Genomic DNA, 12337 nt, shown 5'->3' with positions numbered 1-12337 from the left:
CGGTATCAGGCTGCTGCCTCGAATCCGAAGTGGTGGTCTGATGTAAAGTGGAACTTGATCAGTCGGAAGAGGCAGACGGTCAGGAAGGAGGATCCGATGATTACGTGGAGTCCGTGGAATCCAGTGGCAACGAAGAAGGTAGATCCGTAGACGCTATCGGCGATTGAGAATGGGGCTTCGTGGTATTCTATTGCTTGTAGGGCTGTGAAGTAGAATCCCAGGAGGATCGTTAGGGTTAGGGCGTGGATGGCGTGTTTTCGGTTTCCTTCTGTGATGCTGTGATGGGCTCACGTTACGGTAACGCCTGAGGCTAGTAGGATGGCTGTGTTTAGTAGGGGGACTTCTATCGGGTTGAGTGGTTTAATTCCTGTTGGGGGTCATTGGCCTCCTAGTTCTGGGGTTGGGGCCAGGCTCGAGTGGAAGAACGCTCAGAAGAACCCTAAGAAGAAGAATGCTTCGGATGTGATGAAAAGGATTATGCCGTATCGTAGGCCTTTTTGGACTGTGGGAGTGTGATGGCCTTGGAAGGTGCTTTCTCGTACAATGTCTCGTCATCATTGGAGTATTACTACGAGTATTGAGATGAGGCCTAGGGTTAGTAGTATGGATGAGTTGTAGTGGAATCACATGATTAATCCTGAGGTTGTGAGTAGGGCGGCGGCTGCCCCGAAGATTGGTCAAGGGCTTGGGTCAACTATGTGGTATGAGTGTGCTTGGTGTGCCATTAGATGTTTTCTTGTAAGTATAGGCTTAGAAGGAGCACGAAGACGTAGGCCTGGATTATGGCTACTGCTACTTCTAGGATGGTTAGGAGTAGTAGGATGATTATTGTTAGGATGGATACTGCAGGAAGGGTGGGTATTAATGCAATGGAGGCTGTAGAGATGAGTTGGATGAGTAAGTGTCCTGCTGTAAGGTTGGCTGTAAGGCGGACTCCGAGGGCTAGGGGGCGGATTAGTAGGCTGGTTGTTTCGATCAGGATTAGTGCGGGGATTAGGGGTGTAGGGGTACCTTCGGGTAATAGGTGGGCTAAAGAGGCTGATGGTTGGTTTCGTAGGCCTGTTAGTAGTGTGGCGAGCCATAGTGGGAAGGCTAGGGCTATGTTCATAGATAGTTGGGTGGTTGGGGTGAATGTATATGGAAGGAGGCCTAGAAGGTTGATTGTAAGAAGTATGATTATTAGGGATGTAAATATTATGGCTCATTTGTGGCCATTTTTGTTGAGTGGGACTATTAGTTGTTTTGTGATTAGGTGAAGGAGTCATGTTTGGATAGTAGAAAGGCGGTTGTTGATTCATCGGTTGTTTGGGGACGGGAATAGTAGGGCTGGGAAGAGTAGGGATAGTAGGATTAAGGGGATGCCAAATAGATTGGGGCTGGAAAATTGGTCAAAGAAGCTTAGGTTCATGGTCAGGATCATGGTGTGGGTTTGGTAGTGAGGGAGGTCTTATTTGATGGGGGGTTGGTTGTGGTGAAGGCTAGTAGTTTTGGTTGGATGAGGAGTGCTAGGGTTAATCAGGTTATAATTATGATTGAAAATCATGGTGCGGGGTTAAGCTGTGGCATATCATTAAGGAGGGGGAAGTCCCTCTTTGGCTAGCTTAAAAGGCTAGTGCTGTTGCATAGCTTCTTAATGATTAGGATGATGATAGAAGGGACGATCAGGCCTCGAAATGTGGGAGTGGGGTTGATTCTACTACAATGGGTATGTAGCTGTGATTAGCCCCGCAAATTTCTGAGCATTGTCCGTAAAAAATCCCAGGCCGGGTGGTAATGAATGAAGTTTGGTTTAGTCGGCCTGGGATTGCGTCTGTTTTAACTCCGAGCGTTGGGACTGCTCAGGAGTGGAGTACGTCTCCTGCAGTAATGATCACGCGGATGGGGGATTCTATTGGGATAACTACGCGGTGGTCAACTTCTAGCAGTCGGAAGTGGCCGTTGGGTAAGTCTGGGGTGGGCACTATGTAGGAGTCGAATGATAGGTCTTTGAAGTCTGTGTATTCGTAGCTTCAGTATCATTGGTGGCCGATGGCTTTTAGGGTGAGGTCTGGTTCATCGATTTTGTCCATTATGTAGAGGATTTGTAGGGATGGGAGGGCGAGGAGTACCAGGACGATAGCAGGTAGGATTGTCCAGATCAGCTCTACTTCTTGGGCGTCTACAGCATTGGACGAGAGTTTTTCTGTTAGTATGTGGGCTAAAAGGTAGAGAACTAGGCTGCAGATAGCTAGGGCAACGATTAGGGCGTGGTCGTGGAATTCAACGAGTTCTTCTATGATGGGTGATGAGGCGTCTTGGAATCCTAGTTGGGAGTGGTTGGCCACATGAGATGTACAGGATTTTTACCTGTGATTTAGTCTTGACAAGGCTATGTAATTGGTTTACTAACGTCTCATAAGAAAGAAGCATGAGCGGTTAATGCAGTTGGCTTGAAACCAGCATGTGAGGGTTCGATTCCTTCCTTTCTTGTACTTGGACGAAGGCCGGTTCCTCGAAAGTATGGTATGGGGGAGGGCAGCCGTGGATTCATTCAACGTTTGTGGTAGTTAGTTCTGGTTGTAGGACTTTTCGTTTGGCCGGAAAGGCTTCTCAGATGATGAATATTAGTATGATTACGGCTACTATTGAGATTAGGGAGCCGATGGAGGAAATGGTGTTTCATAGTGTGTAGGCGTCGGGATAGTCCGAGTATCGTCGGGGTATTCCTGCTAGGCCTAGGAAGTGCTGGGGGAAGAACGTTAGGTTTACTCTTGTAAATATTACCCCGAAGTGGGCTTTTGCTCATGTTTGGTGTAGGGTAAACCCAGTGAGTAGTGGGAATCAGTGAGTAAATCCTGCTAGAATGGCAAAGACGGCGCCTATGGATAGGACGTAGTGGAAGTGGGCAACTACGTAGTACGTGTCGTGCAGGGCGATGTCTAGGGAAGAGTTTGCAAGAACGATTCCTGTTAATCCTCCGATGGTAAATAGGAAGATAAATCCTAGAGCTCATAGTATTGGGGGGGTCTCATTTGATTGTTCCTCCGTGCAGGGTGGCTAGTCAGCTAAATACTTTGATTCCGGTAGGGATGGCAATGATTATAGTGGCTGATGTAAAGTAGGCTCGGGTATCAACGTCTATTCCTACTGTAAACATGTGGTGAGCTCAGACGATGAATCCTAGGAAGCCGATGGATAGTATGGCTCAGACTATTCCCATGTAGCCGAAGGGCTCCTTTTTGCCTGAGTAGTACGTGACTACGTGTGAGATGATTCCGAACCCCGGTAGGATCAGAATATAGACTTCTGGGTGTCCGAAGAATCAGAATAGGTGTTGGTACAGGATTGGGTCTCCTCTTCCAGCGGGGTCGAAGAATGTGGTGTTTAGGTTTCGATCAGTTAGTAATATTGTAATACCGGCGGCGAGTACGGGGAGTGATAGAAGGAGTAGGATGGCGGTAATTAGTACGGATCAGACAAATAGTGTCCACTTCCACTACGTCCTATCCATAGGCGCCGTCTTTGCCATTCTAGCAGGATTTACTCACTGATTCCCACTACTCACTGGGTTTACCCTACACCAAACATGAGCAAAAGCCCACTTCGGGGTAATATTTACAGGAGTAAACCTAACGTTCTTCCCCCAGCACTTCCTAGGCCTAGCAGGAATACCCCGACGATACTCGGACTATCCCGACGCCTACACACTATGAAACACCATTTCCTCCTAGTCCTAGGACTTAGAGAAACTCCAGTACTAAAAATAGTAAACACAAGCAATAATTTCATATACTTCACTCTCACTCACCACTCAACTATCAGCTAACCACACCCCCGTCCACATAGCTTAACACAAAGCATGGCACTGAAGTTGCCAAGATGGCATAAAACATGCCTGCGGACAAAAGACTTAGTCCTAACCTTACGGTTGGTTTTTGCTAAATATATACATGCAAGTATCCGCGCCCCAGTGTAAACGCCCTCGACCACCTACCCCCATACAGGCCTTGAGGAGCGGGTATCAGGCACACCCAAGTAGTAGCCCAAGACGCCTCGCTAAGCCACGCCCCCACGGGTATTCAGCAGTAATTAACATTAAGCAATGAGTGCAAACTTGACTTAGTTATAGCAACAGCCTAACTTCAAGGGTTGGTAAATCTTGTGCCAGCCACCGCGGTCATACAAGAAACCCAAATCAACCGTCCTATTGACACGGCGTAAAGAGTGGTAAAATGCCTATCCTAGCTAACTAAGATCAAAATGCAACTGAGCTGTCATAAGCCCAAGATGCACCTAAACACACCATTAAGATGATCTTAGGAACTAACGACTGATTTAAACCCACGAAAGCCAGGGCCCAAACTGGGATTAGATACCCCACTATGCCTGGCCCTAAATCTTGATACTTACTTTACCGAAGTATCCGCCAGAGAACTACGAGCACAAACGCTTAAAACTCTAAGGACTTGGCGGTGCCCCAAACCCACCTAGAGGAGCCTGTTCTACAATCGATAATCCCCGATTAACCCAACCACCCCTTGCCAACACAGCCTACATACCGCCGTCGCCAGCCCACCTCGAATGAGAGCACAACAGTGGACACAATAGCACCCCGCTAATAAGACAGGTCAAGGTATAGCCTATGGAGTGGAAGAAATGGGCTACATTCCCTATTCATAGGGCACACGGAAAGAAGCGTGAAACCACTTCTGGAAGGCGGATTTAGCAGTAAAGTGGGACAATAGAGCCTACTTTAAGCCGGCCCTGGGGCACGTACATACCGCCCGTCACCCTCCTCAAAAGCCACATCCCACATAACTAATACCATAAATACGCTGAAGATGAGGTAAGTCGTAACAAGGTAAGTGTACCGGAAGGTGTACTTAGAATATCAAGACGTAGCTATAACACCAAAGCACTCAGCTTACACCTGAAAGATATCTACTAGACCGGATCGTCTTGAAGCCCCCCCTCTAGCTCAACCACACAAATAGTACACCAAAACTAAAGAATTTACTAAACTAATTAAACTAAAGCATTTTACAGTCTTAGTATAGGCGATAGAAAAGACACTTAGACGCGATAGAGACCCCAGTACCGTAAGGGAAAGATGAAATAGCAGTGAAACAATCAAAGCGACAGACAGCAAAGATCAACCCTTGTACCTTTTGCATCATGGTTTAGCGAGAACAACCAAGCAAAGTGAACTAAAGTTTGCCCCCCCGAAACCCAAGCGAGCTACTTTCAAGCAGTTAAAGAGAGCGAACCCGTCTCTGTTGCAAAAGAGTGGGATGACTTGTCAGTAGAGGTGAAAAGCCAACCGAGCTGGGTGATAGCTGGTTACCTGTGAAACGAATCTAAGTTCCCCCTTAATCCTCCCTACCGGACATCCTGAACCCTAATGAGATGATTAAGAGCTATTTAATGGAGGGACAGCTCCATTAAAAAAGGACACAACCTCGACTAGCGGATAATTCTTACTACTGATCCTACCGTGGGCCCTAAAGCAGCCATCAAAAAAGAGTGCGTCAAAGCTCCACCACCTAAAAATACCAAAATAAGATGATTCCCTTATCACAAACAGGTCAACCTATGAATATAGGAGAATTAATGCTAAAATAAGTAACTCAGGGCCACACCCCTCTAACGGCGCAAGCTTACATAGAAACATTATTAACAGACCTAGACAGATACAAAAACCCCTACAAGACCACGTATTAACTAACCCTGTTAACCCGACTCAGGAGCGCCTATAAGAGCGATTAAAATCTGTGAAAGGAACTCGGCAAATTAATAAGGCCCGACTGTTTACCAAAAACATAGCCTTCAGCAAATTAAACAAGTATTGAAGGTGATGCCTGCCCGGTGACTTAGGTTTAACGGCCGCGGTATCCTAACCATGCAAAGGTAGCGCAATCAATTGTCCCATAAATCGAGACTTGTATGAATGGCTAAACGAGGTCTTAACTGTCTCTCACAGATAATCAGTGAAATTGATCTCCCCGTGCAAAAGCGGGGATGTGAACATAAGACGAGAAGACCCTGTGGAACTTAAAAATCAACGACCACCGCGAATCCTCAATCAACCCCACTGGGGCCACTACCATCGCAGAGCCTGGTCGATATTTTTCGGTTGGGGCGACCTTGGAGGAGAACAAATCCTCCAAAAACAAGACCATACCTCTTTACCTAGAGCTACCCCTCAAAGTGCTAACAGTGACCAGACCCAATATAATTGATTAATGGACCAAGCTACCCCAGGGATAACAGCGCAATCCCCCTCAAGAGCCCATATCGACAGGGGGGTTTACGACCTCGATGTTGGATCAGGACATCCTAATGGTGCAGCCGCTATTAAGGGTTCGTTTGTTCAACGATTAACAGTCCTACGTGATCTGAGTTCAGACCGGAGCAATCCAGGTCGGTTTCTATCTATGACACACTCTCCCCAGTACGAAAGGACCGGGAAAGTGGGGCCAATACCACAAGCACGCCCCCCCCCTCTAAGCAGTGAAACCAACTAAACCGTGAAGAGGGCCTTCCCCCACCACTTTCAATCCTAGAAAAGGACCAGCTAGAGTGGCAGAGCCCGGCAAGTGCAGAAGGCTTAAGCCCTTTCCCCAGAGGTTCAAATCCTCTCCCTAGCTTCACCCATGATTCAAATAACAACACTAAGCTGCCTCATTATATCCCTCCTATACATCATCCCAATCCTGATTGCCGTAGCCTTCCTAACCCTAGTAGAACGGAAAATCCTAAGCTACATACAATCCCGCAAAGGCCCTAACGTTGTCGGGCCTTTTGGCCTACTTCAACCATTTGCGGACGGACTGAAACTATTTACCAAAGAGCCCATCCGACCCTCTACCTCTTCCCCACTTCTATTCATTCTGATACCAATACTAGCCCTTGTCCTAGCCCTCACCACTTGAGCACCACTACCACTCCCATTTCCCCTAGCAGATCTAAACCTCGGAGTTCTCTTCCTAATAGCCATGTCAAGCCTAGCCGTCTACTCAGTCCTATGATCAGGCTGAGCCTCGAACTCAAAATACGCACTAATCGGAGCCCTACGGGCAGTAGCACAGACCATTTCATACGAAGTGACACTGGCCATAATCCTGCTATCAATAATCATACTAAGCGGAAGCTACACACTCAGCTCCTTTGCCGTCGCACAGGAGCCTCTATACTTCATTTTCTCCTCATGACCCCTAGCAATAATATGATACGTATCCACCCTAGCAGAGACAAACCGAGCTCCTTTTGACCTCACAGAGGGTGAATCTGAGCTAGTCTCAGGGTTTAACGTTGAATACGCCGCAGGACCCTTCGCCTTATTCTTCCTAGCTGAATATGCGAACATTATGCTAATAAATACACTTACAGCCATCATATTCCTAAACCCAAGCGCCCTAGGGCCACCCACAGAACTATTCCCCATCATCCTAGCCACAAAAGTCCTCCTACTATCTTCTGGTTTCTTATGGGTCCGAGCTTCATACCCACGATTCCGATATGACCAACTAATGCACCTACTATGAAAAAACTTCCTACCCCTCACACTAGCTCTGTGCCTCTGACACATCAGCATACCTATCTGCTATGCAGGCCTACCTCCTTACATAAGGAAATGTGCCTGAACTACAAAGGGTCACTATGATAAAGTGAACATAGAGGTATAACAGCCCTCTCATTTCCTGTTGACCTTAGAAAAGTAGGAATTGAACCCACACAAGAGAAATCAAAATTCTCCATACTTCCCTTATATTATTTTCTAGTAGAGTCAGCTAATCAAGCTATCGGGCCCATACCCCGAAAATGATGGTTTAACCCCCTCCTCTACTAATGAACCCTTACGCGACCCCAATCATAACCTTCAGCCTCATCTTGGGCACCACAATCACAATTTCCAGCAACCACTGAGTTCTGGCCTGGACAGGACTGGAGATCAACGCACTAGCCATCATTCCCCTAATTGCCAAATCCCACCACCCACGAGCAGTAGAAGCCGCAACGAAATACTTCCTAACCCAAGCAGCTGCTTCCGCCCTGGTCCTATTCTCTAGCATAACCAATGCCTGAGTCACCGGCCAATGAGACATCACACAAATAAACCACCCAACCTCCTGTCTACTACTGACAGCAGCAATCGCTATTAAACTGGGCCTAGTGCCATTTCACTTCTGATTCCCAGAAGTACTACAAGGATCGCCACTAATAACAGCCCTGCTACTCTCGACCCTCATAAAATTCCCCCCACTAACCCTGCTCCTACTAACATCCAAATCCCTCGACCCAGCTCTACTCACCGCCATGGCCCTAGCCTCAACAGCACTAGGAGGCTGAATAGGACTGAACCAAACACAAACACGCAAAATCCTAGCCTTCTCGTCCATCTCCCACTTAGGCTGAATCGCCATCATCCTAGTTTACAGCCCCAAATTGGCCTTACTTACCTTCTACCTATACACAATCATAACATCAGCCGTATTCCTAGCCCTTAACAAAATCAAAGCCCTTAACCTATCCATGATCACAACCTCATGAACAAAAACCCCAGTGCTAAACGCCACCCTAATACTAGTACTTTTATCCCTAGCAGGCCTCCCCCCATTAACAGGCTTTATACCAAAGTGACTTATCATCCAAGAACTAACTAAACAGGAAATAACACCAGCAGCCATGGCAATTGCCATGCTATCACTGCTCAGCCTCTTCTTCTACCTACGCCTCGCATACCACTCAACAATTACCCTTCCCCCCAACTCCTCTAACCACATAAAACAATGATACACTAGCAAAGCCCCAAGCACACCTACTGCGGTCCTTGCCTCACTATCAATCCTCTTACTTCCCCTGTCCCCAATAATACATGCCATTGTCTAGAAACTTAGGATAACACCCCAAACCGAAGGCCTTCAAAGCCTTAAATAAGAGTTAAACCCTCTTAGTTTCTGCACATTAAGACTTACAGAATACTAACCTGTATCTTCTGAATGCAAGTCAGACGCTTTAATTAAGCTAAAGCCTCCCTAGACAGATGGGCCTCGATCCCACAAAACTCTAGTTAACAGCTAAATGCCTAAACCAATTGGCTTCTGCCTACAAAGACCCTGACGCACCCTAGTGCGCATCGATGAGCTTGCAACTCAACATGAATTTCACTACAGAGCCGATAAGAAGAGGAATTAAACCTCTGTAAAAAGGACTACAGCCTAACGCTTCAACACTCAGCCATCTTACCCGTCACCTTCATCAACCGATGACTATTTTCCACTAACCATAAGGATATTGGCACCCTGTACCTCATCTTCGGGGCATGAGCAGGAATAGTCGGCACCGCACTCAGCCTATTAATCCGCGCAGAACTAGGACAACCAGGAACTCTCCTAGGCGACGACCAAATTTACAATGTAATCGTTACCGCTCACGCCTTTGTAATAAGCTTCTTTATAGTCATACCCATCATGATCGGAGGATTCGGCAACTGATTAGTCCCCCTCATAATCGGTGCCCCCGACATAGCATTCCCGCGAATAAACAACATAAGCTTTTGACTCCTCCCCCCATCATTCCTCCTCCTACTAGCCTCATCCACTGTAGAAGCTGGCGCCGGCACAGGCTGAACTGTCTACCCTCCCCTAGCAGGTGACCTTGCCCACGCCGGAGCTTCAGTAGACCTGGCTATCTTCTCACTCCACTTAGCCGGTATCTCCTCCATCCTTGGGGCCATCAACTTTATCACCACAGCCATCAACATAAAACCCCCCGCACTCTCACAATACCAAACCCCACTATTTGTCTGATCCGTACTAATTACCGCCATCCTACTCCTTCTATCACTCCCCGTACTCGCCGCCGGTATTACAATATTACTAACTGATCGAAACCTAAACACCACATTCTTCGACCCCCCTGGAGGAGGAGACCCAATCCTGTACCAACACCTATTCTGATTCTTCGGACACCCAGAAGTCTATATTCTGATCCTACCGGGGTTCGGAATCATCTCACACGTAGTCACGTACTACTCAGGCAAAAAGGAGCCCTTCGGCTACATGGGAATAGTCTGAGCCATACTATCCATCGGCTTCCTAGGATTCATCGTCTGAGCTCACCACATGTTTACAGTAGGAATAGACGTTGATACCCGAGCCTACTTTACATCAGCCACTATAATCATTGCCATCCCTACTGGAATCAAAGTATTTAGCTGACTAGCCACCCTGCACGGAGGAACAATCAAATGAGACCCCCCCCAATACTATGAGCTCTAGGATTTATCTTCCTATTTACCATCGGAGGATTAACAGGAATCGTTCTTGCAAACTCTTCCCTAGACATCGCCCTGCACGACACGTACTACGTAGTTGCCCACTTCCACTACGTCCTATCCATAGGCGCCGTCTTTGCCATTCTAGCAGGATTTACTCACTGATTCCCACTACTCACTGGGTTTACCCTACACCAAACATGAGCAAAAGCCCACTTCGGGGTAATATTTACAGGAGTAAACCTAACGTTCTTCCCCCAGCACTTCCTAGGCCTAGCAGGAATACCCCGACGATACTCGGACTATCCCGACGCCTACACACTATGAAACACCATTTCCTCCTAGTCCTAGGACTTAGAGAAACTCCAGTACTAAAAATAGTAAACACAAGCAATAATTTCATATACTTCACTCTCACTCACCACTCAACTATCAGCTAACCACACCCCCGTCCACATAGCTTAACACAAAGCATGGCACTGAAGTTGCCAAGATGGCATAAAACATGCCTGCGGACAAAAGACTTAGTCCTAACCTTACGGTTGGTTTTTGCTAAATATATACATGCAAGTATCCGCGCCCCAGTGTAAACGCCCTCGACCACCTACCCCCATACAGGCCTTGAGGAGCGGGTATCAGGCACACCCAAGTAGTAGCCCAAGACGCCTCGCTAAGCCACGCCCCCACGGGTATTCAGCAGTAATTAACATTAAGCAATGAGTGCAAACTTGACTTAGTTATAGCAACAGCCTAACTTCAAGGGTTGGTAAATCTTGTGCCAGCCACCGCGGTCATACAAGAAACCCAAATCAACCGTCCTATTGACACGGCGTAAAGAGTGGTAAAATGCCTATCCTAGCTAACTAAGATCAAAATGCAACTGAGCTGTCATAAGCCCAAGATGCACCTAAACACACCATTAAGATGATCTTAGGAACTAACGACTGATTTAAACCCACGAAAGCCAGGGCCCAAACTGGGATTAGATACCCCACTATGCCTGGCCCTAAATCTTGATACTTACTTTACCGAAGTATCCGCCAGAGAACTACGAGCACAAACGCTTAAAACTCTAAGGACTTGGCGGTGCCCCAAACCCACCTAGAGGAGCCTGTTCTACAATCGATAATCCCCGATTAACCCAACCACCCCTTGCCAACACAGCCTACATACCGCCGTCGCCAGCCCACCTCGAATGAGAGCACAACAGTGGACACAATAGCACCCCGCTAATAAGACAGGTCAAGGTATAGCCTATGGAGTGGAAGAAATGGGCTACATTCCCTATTCATAGGGCACACGGAAAGAAGCGTGAAACCACTTCTGGAAGGCGGATTTAGCAGTAAAGTGGGACAATAGAGCCTACTTTAAGCCGGCCCTGGGGCACGTACATGGTTAAACATGCCTGTTAGTAGTGTGGCGAGCCATAGTGGGAAGGCTAGGGCTATGTTCATAGATAGTTGGGTGGTTGGGGTGAATGTATATGGAAGGAGGCCTAGAAGGTTGATTGTAAGAAGTATGATTATTAGGGATGTAAATATTATGGCTCATTTGTGGCCATTTTTGTTGAGTGGGACTATTAGTTGTTTTGTGATTAGGTGAAGGAGTCATGTTTGGATAGTAGAAAGGCGGTTGTTGATTCATCGGTTGTTTGGGGACGGGAATAGTAGGGCTGGGAAGAGTAGGGATAGTAGGATTAAGGGGATGCCAAATAGATTGGGGCTGGAAAATTGGTCAAAGAAGCTTAGGTTCATGGTCAGGATCATGGTGTGGGTTTGGTAGTGAGGGAGGTCTTATTTGATGGGGGGTTGGTTGTGGTGAAGGCTAGTAGTTTTGGTTGGATGAGGAGTGCTAGGGTTAATCAGGTTATAATTATGATTGAAAATCATGGTGCGGGGTTAAGCTGTGGCATATCATTAAGGAGGGGGAAGTCCCTCTTTGGCTAGCTTAAAAGGCTAGTGCTGTTGCATAGCTTCTTAATGATTAGGATGATGATAGAAGGGACGATCAGGCCTCGAAATGTGGGAGTGGGGTTGATTCTACTACAATGGGTATGTAGCTGTGATTAGCCCCGCAAATTTC

The sequence above is a fragment of the Anser brachyrhynchus genome (genome assembly GCF_964034855.1).
Source record: "Anser brachyrhynchus genome assembly, chromosome: 9".
Taxonomy (NCBI): Eukaryota; Metazoa; Chordata; class Aves; order Anseriformes; family Anatidae; genus Anser; species Anser brachyrhynchus.
The sequence above is the reverse complement of the archived record's forward strand: the minus strand, read 5'-3'. Positions refer to the sequence as shown.